Source organism: Helianthus annuus, chromosome 13, assembly GCF_002127325.2.
Source record: "Helianthus annuus cultivar XRQ/B chromosome 13, HanXRQr2.0-SUNRISE, whole genome shotgun sequence".
Classification (NCBI taxonomy): Eukaryota; Viridiplantae; Streptophyta; class Magnoliopsida; order Asterales; family Asteraceae; genus Helianthus; species Helianthus annuus.
Window position 1 is genome coordinate 27874724 of NC_035445.2, and position 19423 is coordinate 27894146.

General features: G+C 37.5%; 1 long non-coding RNA gene and 1 other non-coding gene across 4 annotated transcripts; both read left to right on the forward strand.

Annotated features, from left to right (window-relative positions):
• The first annotated feature begins 4349 nt into the window (after window positions 1-4349).
• Window positions 4350-11660, forward strand: LOC110902522. Of its 3 annotated transcripts, XR_002571179.2 has the most exons (4): window positions 4350-4484; window positions 4962-5015; window positions 10831-10884; window positions 11412-11660. It is a non-coding gene; the product is annotated as an uncharacterized LOC110902522 (long non-coding RNA). The 3 variants fall into 3 exon arrangements; XR_002571180.2 differs by lacking the exons at window positions 10831-10884; window positions 11412-11660 and adding an exon at window positions 5543-5807; XR_002571181.2 differs by lacking the exons at window positions 4350-4484; window positions 4962-5015 and adding an exon at window positions 10226-10353.
• Window positions 11661-14251: 2591 nt separating this feature from the next.
• Window positions 14252-14358, forward strand: LOC118486024. Its single transcript, XR_004877881.1, has one exon. It is a non-coding gene; the product is annotated as a small nucleolar RNA R71 (small nucleolar RNA).
• Window positions 14359-19423: the final 5065 nt, after the last annotated feature.

Sequence of the window (19423 nt, forward strand, 5' to 3'; positions counted from 1 at the left end):
TTGTTGATGCTCACCCTTCTAAGATTAACCAACAAATTGCAGTATCTTTCAATTATCTGCTTTGTGCTCTCATTTTTCAAACCACGAAACAAATCAAATTCTTTCTTTAGAAGAGATTTCTTGTTCTTGATCATTTCTTGACTACCAACAAACTTTGATCTTAGAGCTTTCCAGATTGAATAAGAACTTCCGTTATGTTGCAATAAGACCATGATGTCTTCTTTCACAGCTTGTTGTAGCAGACGTAGTATCATTTTTTCATTCTTATATTTCTTCTTATCATCAATGCTCATATCTTTGATTGGAATCTCCTCTTCATCATCATTTGTCGGTCTTACATACTTTGTCTCAACACATTCCCAGACATCTAGATAATTTGCTTATACCCAGTTCTCAAAACGACCTTCCCAACCTTTATACTCTTTGATGTTCATGAGCTTGGGCGGTTTTTGCATAGTTCCCGTTTTGTTTTCCAACATCGTGTTCTGTGCAAGACTGATTGGGGTAACCGGGGTAGCGAATGCGTTGTAAAATTCGTCGTCCATGATTTGAATTTTAAGAAATTCTCAAGACTGTCTTTTCAAGCGAAATATCAAGTTCAAGCGAGATCCTTTTCAAGCGGAACCACTGATTTGAAGTGGAATCTATTGACTCAAGCGGAATCAACTACAATTTTCAAGCGAAATATGGTTCAAGCGAAATCAAACTGAATCTTTCAAGCGGTACCTAGTTTCGAACGAAATCAACTGAGACTTCTCAAGCGGAATATAGATTTCGAGCGAAATCAGGACCAATTTTCAAGCAAAATCACGCTGATGTCATCATTTTCTCAAACGATTTCAAGCGGAATTACAAAAATGAACAGTTTTAGATCGATTTAAGGCTTGAAACTTTCAAGGCTTTGTTAAAACATGATTGCGCGTGTTGTGAAAGAATTTGAGCCAATTTTAACCGTGAAAATTTGTTCAATTTGAAAAAGAAAGTGTAGAAATCAGAAATTGCAGCTGAATTGGTATGAACTCTTCCTCCTGAGCTCTGATACCACTTGTAGGATCGTTTTCGAACCCGAACGAGGCGATCAGAAGAGTTTTGCTCAGTTTGAACGGCGGAAACAGACAAACTGAGTTTAATTCAACACACAAATCACTTTAACTGTCTCTTTGATTGATATAATGACGATATACAGCGTGACGACACTTCAGCAGCACTTCGTGACAAACCGGAAATAATCTCTATGTGATTTCGCTTGGGACAGCCTATATATAGGCTTCCTGATTCTGCTTGAACATGACATGTTCATTTCAAGCGGAATATCATTACATGAATTCAAGCGAAACCAGCAATATAAACTCGAGCGGAATCAGAAGATTATGATTTCGCTTGAAATGTCCTCATGCCATTTCACTATATTCCACTATCTCGTTTTTCGTGCCCTGATCTAACTAGCTCTATACAAGACTGATGCGTGTGTAGTGTGTATATAATTTAGATATATTATTAAGCCCTTTTTACACCTTTAGCCAAGTTTTAAATTTATAAAACACGATATTTACTAACACTAAACACACATATGGGCAAGTGCACCCATCGTGGGCGTAGTATAGTGTTGGTAAGATACCGAGGTCGTCCAAGGACACAAGAGCTTTTAGTACCGGTTTATCCTCAACGTCTAATCAAATCAAAAAGTTAGAAAAATGTTTTTAAACTAAGAATATAAAAACTAACTAAATGCTGAAAAATAAAAATAAAATAAAAACAGATAGACAAGATGAATCACTTGGATCCGACTCATGTATTAGTATAACCTTTGATTATTTTCGCACTTTTGCACTTGTTTAAGAGATTATCTTAGTTATTGTAGTAGGCCCCTCTTTTGAAGGCGACGTTACCCTCAACCCAGTAGTTTGAGTCAGCAAGGATACAATCCTAAAGGGTTGGATTATTGGAAGATAATGAATTAAGTTATTAATGCAAATTGTGGTAGGCCCCGCTTTTGGCGGTGACGTTACCCTCGGCTAAGTAGTCTGAGTCAGCAGGGATACAGTCCTAAATAACCGGGTTATAGTATTAATAGTAGTTAACTTATGAGGGGGTCAAAGAGTTTGGATCCCCGCCATCCAATACCTATGGGCATTGAAGGAGATCCTACTAAATTTGACCCAGGTCCCTTGCAGGACCTCTAAACGCTGAACAAGGGCAAGACCCTTACCAAACCGTTCCCTTAACCCACGACCAGGTAGCCAACATACCTCCATATAGACCGTGGAGATATGAATGGTGAAAATCTTTTATTTTATATAGACTGTAAAATAATGCCAAGACACCACGGACAAACGATAAGGAAAGATCACCTTCAACATAAGCAACTAGTTATTAAAGTCATTAATACAAAACCAAATAAAAAGTGCAAAAGGTTAAAAACAAAAAGTATTATACTAAACACTTGTCTTCACCAAGTGATGTATGAGACTTAGGCAAACATGGCCTTGATTGTCAAGAACTCTTACTATCAATCTTGGATCCCGAGCCGACTCACACACTCTACGATGGACAATGGATGATGGTGGTGGATGATGGTGTTATGGTGGTGGTGGGTGGTGGATGTAGTGTGAGAGAGGTGGTGTGCCAAGGGATGAGTTGGAATGAAACCAAGCACTCCTATTTATAGGCTGAACAGAAGGCTGGGCACGGCCCCGTGTCCGCTGGACACGCCCCCGTGCCCGTCTGACACTCTCTCTCTTCATTAATTGTAATTCGCAATTACAATTAATGCGCCTGCTGTACTTTCGCCACGCCCCCGTGCTCACTGGACACGGCCCCGTGGTGGGCAATAGAAGCTTCTACAGGTTTGTCTTTTCTGCTGCTTCTTGGGCACAGCCCCGTGCTGGCTGAGCACGGGGCGTGTTCAGGCTTCTGTTTTCTCTTCTTTGCTTTGGAGGATGCCGTTGAGGGTTCGGGCAGTCTACTTATATTCCTTTTCTTGTATTTATGTTAGAATTAGTTGTCTTTTTGCTTCTTTTGTGAATTTGAGCTCATTTCATCCTGAAAATACAAAAGGAAGACAAAAACACTCTTTTTCCAACATTAGTACTTAAAAAGGGTTAGTTTTATGCCTTATTTGATGTAATTTATATGTTGCATTTTACACACATCAAATACCCCCACACTTGAACTTTTGCTTGTCCTCAAGCAAAACTCTTTAAATGTGGCTTACACTCCCAAATGGAATGGGTAGAAGAGAAGGTTTTTGGCTTGTCATAGAGTGTCGGGAATCCAAGATCTTTTTGGGTTTTATTTTTATTTATTTACAATCCTATTCGTTATGATTTATTTAGAACGTTTCATAGGACAAATTACTTATTTGGGCATAACATGCCTTTTTTAAAATTTCATTTATATACTAGTTCACATACCTCACGGGAGAAATCACTCAACACTCGGCCGAAGGTGTATTTTTTTGTGAATCACTCGAGAGCGGCATGGAGCTTACGCCTTCCATAGACTTGCCAAACAATCAATCCTCCTCCTTTTTAACTCTATACCTTTGTAAATATCAAGAGGACTTTTTGGGTGAAGGTCTTGGGCTAAAGGTGGGTGGTTGGGTTATTGGTTAGTAAAAGGGCGAAAAGCGTAAAAAGCGTCGGTTTTCGTAACACACTTTTGTTTTTAGTGACTTTTTATTTTTAAGTATTTCTCCAAACAAGCTTTTGTTTGTATAGCTTTGTTTGTTTTTAACTTCATCATCAAAAAAAATATTTTTTTTTTTAGTCACATAAAAGAACGAGCTTGCGAAAAACCGAGCTTGTTACTAAAATAAAGGGTGAAAAAAAATAAAAGGGTTTTTGGTGGGTAAAAAAGTTTAGGGTAAAGAAACGAAAGGTTTAGGCTCAAAGGGGTTAACTAGGAGGATTTTGGGTAGGTGGTAAAAAAATTGAAAAATAATGGTGTAGAAAGAAAAATGGTTAGTCCTAATGCCTCCATCATTTACTTACTTGGGTTTAAGTTGATAAGGACCGGGAATGAATTGTCGTGGCAAGTTCTAGAGTTGTAAGAACCAAGCGGCTATTCACACAAGAAACAAAAAATGAGCATTTAGTCTAAAGATGTAAATTTGTATGCTCAATAAAGGCTCAAAATGTAACACCCCAAAAAAAAATGTTTAATATAAAAATAAGTAAAAATAAACAAAGAATCTAACATAGTTAATGAAATATGACAAAATGGTAGTTAAGTTATGGGGAAAGCTTAAATTTAAACCCACATTCAAAGTGGGAGGGTTCAATGTGTAAATAGTAAAATGAAAGAGTTTACTAATTAACAAAAAAATCAAAAACACCCACATTCAGTGGTGTTGGGTTCGATCAAGGCAGGGGAAGAACAAGGAAACCCTTGTTTGCAAAATTCCATCAAATTACTAGAAATCTCAAGGAGAATCTAATGCATGAACCCTTATTTTCGAGTATCTAACCCCGATTATTGAAGTGGTAAGTTTAATTTTCTGAAATCATGATTTGTAGAATGAGGGGTTCAACCCAATCTTGAAATTTTATGTTTAAATGTGAGAAATCTGAGTTAGGGTTACCTTCTAGGACAAGAATCATGTTGATTTTTAGGTTATTTGAAAGATTTTGGTAAAAACCCACTTTGTGAAATTGTGGTATGAATAGGATGATCAAAGAAGCTATAATCATGTGAAATCTTGAAATATGATGATGTAGTAATGCTTGAATCTTAGAAAAATTTATGTAGGATAAAAGAAGGTTGTGAACATGGGTTGAATGTTGATGAATTATAAGATGAACTAGTAGGAATTCATGTTTTGTATACTTGTACATAATGCTAGTAAATACGATGCCCACCAAGTGTTTGATAAAATGCTTAAAAGAATAATATGTATAATTTGGAAGGTGAATGAATGAGATTTAGTTGTACTAAATAAAGGAATGAATGTGTTGTTATAGGCGCGAAAGAAGAAGGTTCCAACACTAGGAAATCGGAAAGTTCACAAGATCGAGGTACGTTAGTGTACACCGCATTTCTGTATTTATGATGTTGTCATATGTATAATAAATCTTACTTGTATTGTTTGGTTATGTCAAAGTTGTTAGAATTGAATTCTATGATTTTTCGAAAGTAAAAGTAATGCCCGTCATAACGGATTGAAAGGAATGAAGAAGTTATGAAAAATAAAGCATCATATCCGGTTCTTCTAGTTGAACCGGGTATGGAAAGTTATGTATGCAATGGACGAAAGCCTACTCGATCCGTCTTTCTCGGATCGGGGTATGATGTAAGAATGAAATGACTATGATTGTTCATTATGAACAAATCAAATGAAGGTGATGTAATGATGCTAGTATCTGTTCCTAACGGGTATGTTAAGTAAAGTATGCTTAGCCTCTATTTGAGAAAAGCATGTAAGGAACCGTTTAACGGTTAGTAAAGTAATTGAATGATGTTTTATCCGAGAAAGAAATAAACGGGTTTATTACCGAAAATTGTTAGTGGCGAAATACTAACCTATTTGTTATGTCAAATGTAGGTAAATCCTCAATGTAGGCGACTTGGCAAATTGGAGCGAGCATATGCACACCTTATGAACATCAAGCGCTTCCGCTATTATGTATTAATGTTTTGGGTCAAATGTCCGTTTTTGGTATGACTTTGTTAGTAGTTACACTTTTTAATACTTGGTGTATGGTCTTAGTCGTGTCTAGTCGAACGGGTCGTAAACTTGTTGGTTTGTTGATGGTTAATACAGGGATACACTTGTCTTACGGACGGGTCATGCCCAAATTTCGTTAAAATCACGTGTTAATGATACTAGCGTTTTTACCTTTTAAGTTGTGAAAGATTTGTACATTTTAAAAAGTTTATGTTTTTAGCGTCTTTTGGATGTCATTTCTTCTAGACGCAAATATGGGTGTTTCAAGTTGGTATCAGAGCCAAGGTTTGAGGGATTCGAGCATATGATGTGATGCTTGAACTCAAACCGACGGCTCGTGCAAAAGTGTGCTCGCTCCAAGATCGCCAATGAGGTAACGATTTGAGTTTTTGGTTTATTACAAGTATGTATAGTGTGTTTACGATAAATATTTAAGTTAAGTATGTGGAGTAGTATTAATGGGAGATGAAACGGGGAGTTCCACGAACCGTATAACTGAAACCGGCCCGAAAAAAAATGATTAAAATACCAAAAACAAGGTCAGCAACGATTTTAGCAAAAGGGGGGCCGTCGCCAACGGGCCTCTGGCCGTCGCCGATGCCACCCTGTTGTGCCGACGCCCTAATCATCTGTATACGGGGGTTGTGGCCGACGCCCTTTTTCGGGGCCCGTCGCCGACGGGCTAGGGGGCCGTCGCCGACGCCAAGCGGAAAACCAATCCGCTGAATTGTTTTGTTTTTCACACTTGGAGTTACCGGGTTGTCCGAAAGCTCATTTAATGATTACGTAGGGTCCATATAAGGCCTAATAGATATATGTAATCACAATTAGTGGTTACGATGGAATGGATTCGTAAGAGTCGAAAGTGATGAATCGAATGACAAGATAAGAGTTATGAAATTTAAAAGATAAAAAATTGAAATGTAAGAAAGTGAATTAAGTAAATGTAGACTAATGAACTATGATATAATGAAAGGCATGTAACGGTGTTAAAAGAACGACACGAAATAAATGATGAAACACAGAGAATTAAAAAAAAAACTTGAAGTGCATGATTACAAATGTTGTAATCAAAGGTTGAAGTATGTGTTATATTGAAAGCTTGTGAATTATAATTTAAGTTCCCGTACTTCTCAGAAATGCACATTTTATGTTCTTGTCAAGTTATTAGAAGATATAATAAGTTATGTAAAGTTACGTAGATCATTGGCGATAAAGTAAAATTTATAGAAGTCGAATTTAACGTATGGAATGGCATGAAATAAATGACAAATGTATAAAGTGGAGTTGGAAACGTATGATAATGAATAATGAAGGAAGTAAAGGTAAACTAAAGTACTTGAATATGTGAAGGAACCTGAATTGTTAATAAATGAATATAAAAAAAAATGATGAGATTAGTGGTGAAAATGAATTGAAGAATGTGACTTAGATGGAATCCGTATGAGAATTCGGATAAATGTATGCTTTGTTCAGAATTATGCATTAGAGGCTAGTACCCTATGTTTGGAATGGTGTGATACTTATGTGTATATAATGATTTGCTTTAGTATGATTAAGAGGCGAATATATGCTAAATGTGAATCATAGGAGCTTATTAGTAAAGGATATGTTGAAATTATGTTATATAGTTGCTTCGAGTGAAATTTGCTATTTGTAGAATCATGGAGCATTAGCATGTGAAAGTACGTGTGTGTGAATGTATATGTGTGTTGTTTAGAGGATCACGTAAATTGTACATGTCATACAATACGAGTATGAAATATGTAAGATATTAATTATATGATCTACCATATTTAGATGAATACTTGTTTAAAAGATTAAAGTGTGTAAACGAGACAGTTGACTTTCTGAAAGTCAACAATATAGGGATATCATGGGATGGCCATTAGACACAATTGTTAAAGTAAAGAGTTAATGTGTTATGTACTAGATGAATTACGTGTTATGATTGATGATAGTTTAGTTGTATGGAATTGAAATGAGATAACTATTAATGAATGTCTCATTTATATGAAATTCTACTAACGAAAGTCGATTAACGTATGAATAGAAAGTAGGTGAATTCGCAATCACTTTGAATTTATTTACATGAAGATATATACATGTTTGAATATTTGAAATTAAGTGGAAAGTATAAATAAATGAGAACTTGGTAATGTTAATGAAAGGTATGGAAAGGATATTAGTTCAGATGTTAGCTAAAAAGACGTTTTGTAAGTATGTTCGAATTGAAGGCATGTACAACACATACTACAATACTTATATACAAAAAGTACTAGGTGGTGGTTGACCTTAAAAGGTTATATTGTAGAAGTTAGTAAATAATAATTACTTAGAAATGCTGGAAGTATTACGTAAGAAATACAACGTGTAATGTAGGACACTCATTAGTAAGAGACATGTTAGAGAACGTCGGTGATTCAACACCAAAAACGGTGAACGAATAAATGGAAATGGATTCAACCATGTAAGGAATGAAAGGATGAATCTATAAGTAAATACGGATCAAACCAGTAAGAGTGAAAGGTAATAAATTAAAAGTTCGAATTTTTAAGTGAAGACGAATTAAACAAGTAAGAATAAAAACTAAGTATCAAACTCAAATAAGTCATATGGGTCAAATGGCGATCGCCACTTGAACCCGGTATTTAATGTTCGATGTGTCAAGTTTATTACTTATAGGTGAGCATAATGTATGGGCATGCATTGTCACAATTTGGAAAGTAATAACCGTCGCAAAGTATGAATAACGAGTTAAGGGATTTGACCCGCGCCAAGTACGTATAAAAAGATTATATTTTTAATAGGAGCTTAGGGCTCGACTAGAGAATGATGTGTCAGAATAGGATAACTGATACCCATATGTAAGAATGTATTTACAATTAGACTTCCGAAAAGTCAAACGAAGTAAATGAAGTCCTTGCAATTATGCAAGTATAAGGTACGAACGTATACCTCGATGCGACCACAATAAGTAAGAGGGTGAGTCTGACCTTGAAAGGTCAAACTTCGAAAGTTGACGAAATAACCAATTAAATGAAAGGATAGTATGTAAGAAATGGAATGTATGATATGTTTTAGCATGTACGTAAAAAAAAATTGCGAAAGAGACAATCGGCGAACAAACACCCTGTAGGATGCAAATATGAAAGGTTATGTGCTAACTATTATTTATAGATAAATATGATGGAATTCTTAATGAGATGATAGTAATGAAGCCAGTGGAAGGATGCTCAAGAGTGGGAGCATATTTCACGAATAAATGAGACCAATTCTGGTACAGAAGGTATATATAAAGAAGCGGATCAATCCGGCACACGGATAACTAACTTATGCATTAAAGGCGAGGTTAGTAAAATGTTTAATTCTTGATTAATGATTAAAAATCCGTAGATTTATTTGTAAGTGTGAACAAAAAGAATGGTAGAATAATTATGGTATGGTATACAATAATTGACCTGTAACGGTCAGCGTGAGAAGGTATGAATGTCATTAAGGGGGAGATCTAAAGGCCTTAAATGAAAGTTTGAGCTGAATTGGTTAAACACTAGTATGGTGCTCGTACACAACATACCTAGTTGTTATCATAAGTAGTTCATGCAAGGAACTAATAATAAAGTGTGCAAAGGATTAAATTTGAGGCTAAACTCAAATTTGAAATTAGTTCAAGTGAGGGTAGAAACCGTAGAATGATGCCTTATACTCGTATTAAGTATGAAAAGGTAATTAGGAAGTGGGTAGCTTTGTATTAGTACCACTAAATCATTAAATGTTTATAGTATACGTATAATGTTATGCTAAGCCCTTATATGAACAAGAAAGTAATTAGAAGAACGTTAGTAATGGGATAATGGGGTTTGCTCATGATTACAATAATGAATTATATCGTGCATGATTAGTGTGCGGAATGAAATAAATCGATTTATTTACGTTAATAAATGTATGAATACGTTACGCTTATTTAGAAAGATAGAAACAAGCCGTAAGCATAAGCTTGTACGACCAATAGTATACATTTGGAATAAAATTTTAATGAACGAAGCGCTAGTAATGATGCATGCTAGGAACTAGCATTATAAAATGAAAATGACACTAATAAGAACTCTGGATCAGATTCTGATTTATATGTGATTATGAAAGTAATTTACTTAATTTAAGAACGTAGGGACAATGTGTACAAATATGGTTATGCATGAATGAAACTTTTGCCAAGATCCCGAATGCATTTATGTTGTAGTAAGCATCGTGAATGAATAGATGAAAAAAATAAGAGTAGAATTGGTCTAGTTGGAATGAGAAAGGTTTCGAGGACGAAACCTCCTTTAAGGGGGTAGACTTGTAACACCCAAAAAAAAAATGTTTAATATAAAAATAAGTAAAAATAAACAAAGAATCTAACATAGTTAATGAAATATGACAAAATGGTAGTTAAGTTATGGGGAAAGCTTAAATTTAAACCCACATTCAAAGTGGGAGGGTTCAATGTGTAAATAGTAAAATGAAAGAGTTTACTAATTAACAAAAAAATCAAAAACACCCACATTCAGTGGTGTTGGGTTCGATCAAGGCAGGGGAAGAACAAGGAAACCCTTGTTTGCAAAATTCCATCAAATTACTAGAAATCTCAAGGAGAATCTAATGCATGAACCCTTATTTTCGAGTATCTAACCCCGATTATTAAAGTGGTAAGTTTAATTTTCTGAAATCATGATTTGTAGAATGAGGGGTTCAACCCAATCTCGAAATTTTATGTTTAAATGTGAGAAATCTGAGTTAGGGTTACCTTCTAGGACAAGAATCATGTTGATTTTTAGGTTATTTGAAAGATTTTGGTAAAAACCCACTTTGTGAAATTGTGGTATGAATAGGATGATCAAAGAAGCTATAATCATGTGAAATCTTGAAATATGATGATGTAGTAATGCTTGAATCTTAGAAAAATTTATGTAGGATAAAAGAAGGTTGTGAACATGGGTTGAATGTTGATGAATTATAAGATGAACTAGTAGGAATTCATGTTTTGTATACTTGTACATAATGCTAGTAAATACGATGCCCACCAAGTGTTTGATAAAATGCTTAAAAGAATAATATGTATAATTTGGAAGGTGAATGAATGAGATTTAGTTGTACTAAATAAAGGAATGAATGTGTTGTTATAGGCGCGAAAGAAGAAGGTTCCAACACTAGGAAATCGGAAAGTTCACAAGATCGAGGTACGTTAGTGTACACAGCATTTCTGTATTTATGATGTTGTCATATGTATAATAAATCTTACTTGTATTGTTTGGTTATGTCAAAGTTGTTAGAATTGAATTCTATGATTTTTCGAAAGTAAAAGTAAGGTCCGTCATAACGGATTGAACGGAATGAAGAAGTTATGAAAGATAAAGCATCATATCCGGTTCTTCTAGTTGAACCGGGTATGGAAAGTTATGTATGCAATGGACGAAAGCCTACTCGATCCGTCTTTCTCGGATCGGGGTATGATGTAAGAATGAAATGACTATGATTGTTCATTATGAACAAATCAAATGAAGGCGATGTAATGATGCTAGTATCTGTTCCTAACGGGTATGTTAAGTAAAGTATGCTTAGCCTCTATTTGAGAAAAGCATGTAAGGAACCGTTTAACGGTTAGTAAAGTAATTGAATGATGTTTTATCCGAGAAAGAAATAAACGGGTTTATTACCGAAAATTGTTAGTGGCGAAATACTAACCTATTTGTTATGTCAAATGTAGGTAAATCCTCAATGTAGGCGACTTGGCAAATTGGAGCGAGCATATGCACACCTTATGAACATCAAGCGCTTCCGCTATTATGTATTAATGTTTTGGGTCAAATGTCCGTTTTTGGTATGACTTTGTTAGTAGTTACACTTTTTAATACTTGGTGTATGGTCTTAGTCGTGTCTAGTCGAACGGGTCGTAAACTTGTTGGTTTGTTGATGGTTAATACAGGGATACACTTGTCTTACGGATGGGTCATGCCCAAATTTCGTTAAAATCATGTGTTAATGATACTAGCGTTTTTACCTTTTAAGTTGTGAAAGATTTGTACATTTTAAAAAGTTTATATTTTTAGCGTCTTTTGGATGTCATTTCTTCTAGATGCAAATATGGGTGTTTCACAAAACTCACTTTTGTGGGAATGGGTTTTAATGTGATCAAGCATATATAATCAAATTTTACATAGACTTGTTATGCCGTTTCATAATTTTCTTATGTTGGTTCTTGTTATCACGACGCTTTCGGTTGTAAATTTTATAAAAATATAACCTTATTAATCTTGGGATTTCCTAACTTAAACTTTAGACAAGTAAAAGAAATGATTTTTTTTTTTTGTAAAAAATTTGGGGTGTTTAGCGGTTCCAATAGAGTTTTGTGTAAGGCTTGTTGTTAGGACTTGCAAAATTTCAAAGTGTCAGCTTCCCCCCCCCCCCCCACACTTAAATTACACATTGTCCTCAATGTGTCCCAAAAATAAATTTTTATGTTGATTGGATGTGTAATGTGGTGTTAAAAAGCAAAGATTTATGTTACTGGCATTCTGGACACGGCCCCGTGGGGACCGGACACGGCCCCATGTTCAGGTGCCGGTAACAGAAATTAAAGAAATGAGACAGAAGCCTGGACACGGGGGCGTGTTTGGTGAACACGGCCCATGTCCAGTTACCTGAACTGGGCGATTTTTCTGCAGGTGGTTCAGCACGGGGCCGTGTTGGTTGAGCACGGCCTGTGTTGAGCCTTCTGTAATGGAGATTTGTGTCGGGTTGCTTCATTCTTTGTGCATGGGGCCATTTTTCTCGTTCCCTTTTTCATCCATTACCACCACGAGTGTGTTTTATTCCTGCAAATTAAAAGATTAAACTAAACTAAGGATAGTTCCGCGGAATGCCTCCGTGGTGCGCCACGTTTATAAGGGTCCTTGGCTAGACCCAATGTGAGGTTATATATTTTCTGAGTGGGATGCTTGGCGTCCCATGTTACACCGTCGGAGAGCAGCATCCAAGCTCGAATCAATAACCTTCATGTAGTTGACCGGGTCGTCGTCCTCTATTCTCTTCCCAACTCCGAATTTTACTTCATCATCCCCGTACCTCAAGGTGAGTGTTCCGTCATTCATATCTACCACCGCTTGTGCGGTGGCAAGAAATGGTCTCCCTAGTATGAGGGGGACCTCGGTGTCTTCCTCCATATCGAGTATGACAAAGTCGGCTGGATAGACGAATCTGCCTACCTTTACCAAGACATTTTCAATGACACCTTGCGGGAATTTGACGGATCGATCAGCGAGTTGTATGCTCATTTTTGTAGGACTCGTGGTTCCCAGGCCGAGTCTTTTAAACATTGATGAGGGCATGAGGTTAATGCTAACTCCAAGGTCGGCTAGGGCATTACGAACGGGGGACTCCCCTATTGAGCAGGGAATCGTGAAGCTTCCAGGATCGATTTTCTTTTGGGGAAGTTTATTGAGTACGAGGGCAGAGCATTCTTCGCCTAAATTGACTAATTGCAAATTTTCAATTTTCTTTTTATGAGTGAGGAAGTCCCTCATGAACTTAGAGTATTTGGGCATTTGGGTTAGGACCTCAATAAAAGGAATATTGACATGCAATTGCTTTAATATACTTTCGAACTTCGCGAATTGCTCATTGGTCTTTTGACGAATTAACCTACCGGGGTACGGAACTCGAGGAGCTTTGGTTGGTTCTGGTGACGGAGGGGAGTTCTTTTCCTGCAGAGGTGTGGGTGCCGTTTCTTCTGTTGGCGGCGGCGCTTCTGCAGGCCCTACGGTGCGGTTTCATAGCGTGATGAGGTGAACTTGCGCTTTTAGGTTTGTTTCGGTATTGCTAGGTAATGCGCCTTGCGGTCTCTCGGCAAAATTTTGAGCTATTTGATTTAATTGTTTTTCTATGTTTTGAATACTAGCTTGTTGATTTCTAAAATTTGATTCTAATTGTAGAAATCTTTCCAAGTTTTTCTTTTCAGTGTCGGAGATGAGGCGAGATACAGTATCTTCAAGCCTTTCCCGTCCACTTTGTTGTTGAGTGAAATTTTGTGACTCATTTCTTGGTTGTTGAAAGTTTGTTCGTTGTGTTTGTTGGTTACTACTATTGCCGGGTTCTCTCCAACCAAGGTTTGGGTGGTTTCGCCATCCTTGGTTGTAAGTTCCCGTTGGGGGACCCGACGGCCTAGGTCTATTATCAATGTAGTTTACCAATTCTTGTTGATCGTCCGTTTCTTTCATACAACTCCAATTTTCATGTGACCCACCACACCCTTCACAATCCATAACCGAGACTGTTTTTGTCATTCCTAATTTTTTTATTTTTGAAGAAAGTGCCTCGATTTGGGCTTGTAAAGAGGTGCTTTCATCGACCTTATGGGCGCCCGGGGCAATAGTTTTATTGCCTCGGGGGGTGTGCCATTGAAAATTGGTTTGAGCAATTTCCTCAATTTGGTTATATATTTCATGCGGGCGTCGATTACCTAAATGTCCCCCGGAGCTAGAATCAAGTGTCTGCCTTATGTGTGGCAACAATCCATTATAGAAAGTGGATACTTGTTGCCATATCGCCAGGCCGTGATGTGGACACTTGCGTAATAACTCCTTGAACCTTTCCCAAGTTTCATATAAGGATTCCCCGTCCTCTTGTGAATATGTATTAATTTCAGTCATTAATTTAGCAGTTTTAGCGGGAGGGAAATACTTATATAGAAATTTTTGGGCTAGTTCATCCCAGGTGTTTACCGATCCAGCTGGGAGGGCGTTGAGCCAAGCTTTCGCTTGGTCTTTTAGTGAGAAAGGAAACATTCAGAGGCGGATGGCGTCATTTGATGCTCCGTTGATCTGAAAGGTATCACATATTTCTAAGAAATTAGTAATATGTAGATGAGGATCCTCGTCCGCAAGCCCATGGAAGGTTGCGGAGTTTTGGAGCATTTGTATCAGATGCGGCCGAAGTTCGAAGTTATTAGCTTCAACATTCGGAGCATTGATAGCGGCGCCTAGGTTACCTACGGTGGGTCGTAGATAATCCATGAGGGTACGTTGGTCCGCCATTGGAGGTGGATCACCCGAAACCTTCTCTTGGTTTTTAGCTTTTAATCTTTTTCTGAGAAAGCGTTCGGGTTCTTCTAGAGGTTCTTTTATGTCCTTATTAGAACTGGAGCTCATACACTATGTAAGATTGGCGTCGGGTTCCAAGTCCTGCAATAATTTAGATATATTATTAAGCCCTTTTTACACCTTTAGCCAAGTTTTAAATTTATAAAACACGATATTTACTAACACTAAACACACATATGGGCAAGTGCACCCATCGTGGGCGTAGTATAGTGTTGGTAAGATACCGAGGTCGTCCAAGGACACAAGAGCTTTTAGTACCGGTTTATCCTCAACGTCTAATCAAATCAAAAAGTTAGAAAAATGTTTTAAACTAAGAATATAAAAACTAACTAAATGCTGAAAAATAAAAATAAAATAAAAACAGATAGACAAGATGAATCACTTGGATCCGACTCATGTATTAGTATAACCTTTGATTATTTTCGCACTTTTGCACTTGTTTAAGAGATTATCTTAGTTATTGTAGTAGGCCCCTCTTTTGAAGGCGACGTTACCCTCAACCCAGTAGTTTGAGTCAGCAAGGATACAATCCTAAAGGGTTGGATTATTGGAAGATAATGAATTAAGTTATTAATGCAAATTGTGGTAGGCCCCGCTTTTGGCGGTGACGTTACCCTCGGCTAAGTAGTCTGAGTCAGCAGGGATACAGTCCTAAATAACCGGGTTATAGTATTAATAGTAGTTAACTTATGAGGGGGTCAAAGAGTTTGGATCCCCGCCATCCAATACCTATGGGCATTGAAGGAGATCCTACTAAATTTGACCCAGGTCCCTTGCAGGACCTCTAACGCTGAACAAGGGCAAGACCCTTACCAAACCGTTCCCTTAACCCCTGACCAGGTAGCCAACATACCTCCATATAGACCGTGGAGATATGAATGGTGAAAATCTTTTATTTTATATAGACTGTAAAATATTGCCAAGACACGACGGACAAACGATAAGGAAAGATCACCTTCAACATAAGCAACTAGTTATTAAAGTCATTAATACAAAACCAAATAAAAAGTGCAAAAGATTAAAAATAAAAAGTATTATACTAAACACTTGTCTTCACCAAGTGATGTAAGAGACTTAGGCAAACATGGCCTTGATTGTCAAGAACTCTTACTATCAATCTTGGATCCCGAGACGACTCACACACTCTACGATGGACAATGGATGATGGTGGTGGATGATGGTGTTATGGTGGTGGTGGGTGGTGGATGAAGTGTGAGAGAGGTGGTGTGCCAAGGGATGAGTTGGAATGAAACCAAGCACTCCTATTTATAGGCTGAACAGAAGGCTGGGCACGGCCCCGTGTCCGCTGGACACGCCCCCGTGCCCGTCTGACACTCTCTCTCTTCATTAATTGTAATTCGCAATTACAATTAATGCGCCTGCTGTACTTTCGCCATGCCCCCGTGCTCACTGGACACGGCCCCGTGGTGGGCAATAGAAGCTTCTACAGGTTTGTCTTTTCTGCTGCTTCTTGGGCACGGCCCCGTGCTGGCTGAGCACGGGGCGTGTTCAGGCTTCTGTTTTCTCTTCTTTGCTTTGGAGGATGCCGTTGAGGGTTCGGGCAGTCTACTTTTATTCCATTTCTTGTATTTATGTTAGAATTAGCTGTCTTTTTGCTTCTTTTGTTAATTTGAGCTCATTTCATCCTGAAAATACAAAAGGAAGACAAAAACACTCTTTTTCCAACATTAGTACTTAAAAAGGGTTAGTTTTATGCCTTATTTGATGTAATTTGTATGTTGCATTTTACACACAACAAAGACTCTATACAAGATGAAGACGACAGACGGATGCACCAACAAGTTTCAATTTATTACACTTAGGCCCCTCTAGTTTGTTATTTAGGGCATTTAGGGTGTTTTAAGGACTAGTTTCGCCATTTTAGCATAGTTTAAGGCCATTTTAAGTATGATGAACATAATCAAAGTATAATTAAGCATATGAAGGTCGTATTTAAATGTCGTTTACGTTCAGAATACGTTTTATGCATAAGTTTCACGTATTTGCAAGTTTAGCACATAGTTTCCAAGAATTATGAATAAGCATCAATGGTTTCACGAAGTTGAATGTATGAGGATGTATAAAGTATGTACAACATGAATTTAACAAAATACGAGCTTTATTTATAATCCAAGTCTCAGATTTTACATCGCTTTTAATGAAAGAACGATTTCAAGACCACGGAGTTTCCAAAAATAGATTTACAAGCGATGGTTTCTAAATATAGGAAGTGTGAAAACGCAGGGCATTACAACGGCCAAGACCCTAAGGCGTCACGGGGCGCGACGACATGGTCGAACAGCCTATAAATGGAGGGCTTCGGCATTTCATTCCAAATCATTCAGAATCAATTTTCTCTCTCAATTTCTGTAGTGTAGGCCCTATAACCGGGCATTATACCCCCCTAAATAATGAAGTTTTGCCTCGTTGTAAGTATTATAACCCCAGTTACGTATTGGATACGCTGCCCGATTGATCTAGGGTTCCGTAACGGCTGTCGAGGTTCTGCCCGACGTAGTCGTTGGAATACCTTCTCGGGGAGGGTATTACTAATGTAAATATTGGGTTATTATACTAACACATGTGCATTTATGTATTTAATAGATAATCGCCAGGAAACTCTAAAGGAAAACCTAAGACAACAATGTGAGTAATCCTCTTTTTGTATAAACCTTTTTATGAGTAATCTCCTTTTTGCAAATTGTTTTACAAAACCTCACACGATTAAATCTATATATTAATCAGTTATTGAGTATTTGTAAGGATATAATTATCATTGGTATTGTTATGGGCTATTTTCTGAGCATATATCCTGACTAATATTCTGACTTTGATTGTTTATTTGTGATCAGGATACCGGATCAGGATATTGGTAACATCCTGGTATGATATCCTGGTATTAACTGAATTAATCACGTGCAGATTAGGAGGTGTAAGTCTCCAACATTCAAGAAGACTTCTTCCCCGCAAGACTCGGGAAAATTGGTTAGATTAAAGACGTTGAACCCGAAAGACCAGGACTGCAACTTTCACTTGGGGAATATTCGAAGCATCCCGGTTTATTAGGATAGTTGTTTTCGTTTAACTATAAATAGTGTGATCGGATCAGATTAAGGCACACACTCTCTTTCACGCACTTTGATCTCTAGATACTAGCAATCACTACACACAAACACTTGTACTCAGATTACGTTGTAACACTTAGTTGATCCGCACTGTATCCTGATATTTGAAGTAATAGAAGAACAAGGCAGCTGCGATTGTCAGCTCCCGAGGTTTTGTGCCGGCGATCTTGATTGATCAAGGTCTTTCCTCGTACATCCTGTGTCATCCTTTTACCTTTTAGCTCATTGTTCGATCATAAATACAACTCTATATCCTGAGCCGTATCCTGAACCTGTTTTTGCAAACAACTTAACTTGAATATTTTCAACACACATTTCTAGCACACTACCTCACTTAACTAATTTGGTCACTTAATATCTTCGGTAATTGTAGGTCCCTCTCGGAGGATGAGGTTCAACCTTAACCTTGTTATACTAACACACTAGCAAGTGCGGAATCCAAGCTAGTGAGCAAACCGGGATGAAACAAGCACAAACACAAACACACAAGGTTCACCGATTAACACAACTTGTATTAATACGAATGAAGGGTTCGGTTACAAGCTCAATGTTTACAAATCTGTATTGCAAACTCTCAAAGTGTGTGTGTGTTCACAGAATGCTCTCCTTCTCTCTTGTGTCAACTCTACTCTAATGAACACACACTGCATGGGTATATATATACCCAGCAATGGTTGCCTGTCCGAAGGATCCGATACATTATCGAAGGATCATCTATCGATGTCAAAGCCATCGAAGGATCCACAAATACCTCGAAGGATGGTGTATCCTTCGAGGTCCATCAGAATCCATCGAAGCATATCTTTCGTGGTCATCGAAGGATCTACATTATCCTTCGATGAACTATCCTTCGACAGAGATGTATGACAACCATTTTCTAACTGTTCGGCCAAGTCAAACCAGGAGGACGGTTGACTTGGTCAACTTACAGACTAACAAAGACATCGTTTTACATCATGACAGAAAACAGACAAAGTACAGACATAAGTGCACCAACAAACTCCCCCTTGGCTGTAGCTTTGTCTCGATTTTGGTCATCTTTTATCTTCGCGTCTTCAAGACTCTGATGTCCTTTTAAGTCTTCAATGTCGGAGGATCTTCAAAGTCTTCACGTCTTGAAAGCAGAGAGTGTATCAACAAACTACCCATATCATGTAGGAAGTGTGTTGACAAACTCCCCCTTAACATAAGCTCCCCCTTGAGTTATGCTTGTGAATGACTTGATCTTTATAGCTTGAGATCCTTGTGGTGTTGATGATGGTCAGCAGCAACTCGATCAACTTCATCATTTGAGTGCCTTCACGTCGTGTCTTCATTCCGAAGCTTGTCATCGACCATGTTCTCCTTGCCTTTAGAATCTGCACATGCAAGAAATCTAAACGCGTAATGAGAACAACTGCTTGGAATATAGTTAGTATAAACAAATGACACACGTATGACCATGTCACAATCAAACACGTCCGACAATTTGAAAGTTTAATAAATTTGTCAGATTT